This window comes from Arachis ipaensis, chromosome B03 (assembly GCF_000816755.2).
Source record: "Arachis ipaensis cultivar K30076 chromosome B03, Araip1.1, whole genome shotgun sequence".
Taxonomy (NCBI): Eukaryota; Viridiplantae; Streptophyta; class Magnoliopsida; order Fabales; family Fabaceae; genus Arachis; species Arachis ipaensis.
This window is the reverse complement of record NC_029787.2, coordinates 12732100-12733493: the sequence shown is the minus strand read 5'-3', so window position 1 is coordinate 12733493 and position 1394 is coordinate 12732100.

Sequence of the window (1394 nt, the reverse complement as noted above, 5' to 3'; positions counted from 1 at the left end):
AAAAAATTTATTTGATTTTTATATATAAACAGAGAAAAATGAGAAATATTAATTAATTTATTTTCAAAAATACAGAAAAAAAAAGTAACGTTTATACAATTTATTTAAATTAAAATGTTAAAAGTTAATTTTCAGTTCACATAAGCTTAATTATACATTTATGCTTCAACAATCGGTTAGGACTGGAAGAAATGTTGTTGAATGTTGATTACTTGATGCTGTCGGGGCAGATAATTAATGATTTGTTTAATGTTGTGTTTATGGGATAACACAATGTGCAGCGGTTTGTTCCTTCATTAATTAAATGGAGTTTTGTTTGGTGAGGTTCTCTCTCTCTCTCTCTCTCTCTCTCGTTAGAAAGTAGAGACAGATATGATGATAGGAATGAAAAAGCAGAAGAAAAAAGAGGCCCTACTTTTTGGAAGGATCCCATAAATGGTTGGAAGGTGCTTTTTTTGTGTGTATTAATACTGATAAACAACTACTATTATTAACAAGGATAAAATAATGTTTTACTATCTGGACAAAATTTATTTAAAAAATATATATATTTAAACAAATTTGTAGTTGAGGTCAAATAATGAAATCATTAAGAGGGGCTAACTTGAAAGAGCAAAATGCAATTAAGAAGATTCACGGATTGGATTAAATTTTCAACTTTGAATTAAATTGAAGGAACCACCCGAAACTTGATCTCACCTGTGACATACATGCACTTTTTTAGGAAATGCATTTGATAGTAATTACTACTTATTACTGAATGTATGCACATACTTGACTTGACTACACTCACAATTCACTTTTCCACATGTTTGACTCAACTGTGTTTTCCTACTCTAACCAAGTCTCTTTTTTTGTTTTTTTCCTGAGGGGTATCTTTGGTAATTTAAGGGGGAGAAAATATTACTTATGCTTTGACACATTGGAGGCTAACTTTTTTTTAGATATTGATCAAATTTTGGTGCAACACTCCCTTATTGAATTTTATGAATAGTACGTATGTGGAGAGTGCATTGTCAATATACAGGTGTACTCTGCTATTTCTAGAATTTGAAAGAACATCATAAAATCTAATAATTAAATATTATATTAAAATTTGATCAATATCTACAAAAATTATGCGTATATTAAAGGTTAATTTTTTATATTAAGATATTATTGGTAATTTTTGCTAATATTACAATATTTTAGTATAATACAGTGATATAAAATTATACCAGATATGAAAAAATCATGAATAATAATTTTAAATAAGACAAAAATTATAAATCACGATTTCAAATAAGATAAAAAGTGATCTGAAAATTGTGAGCACAATTTTAATTATAAAAAAAATGGTAATTTATAAAATTATAAATCACGTTTTTTTGTTATACAAATCAGTATTCACTGTT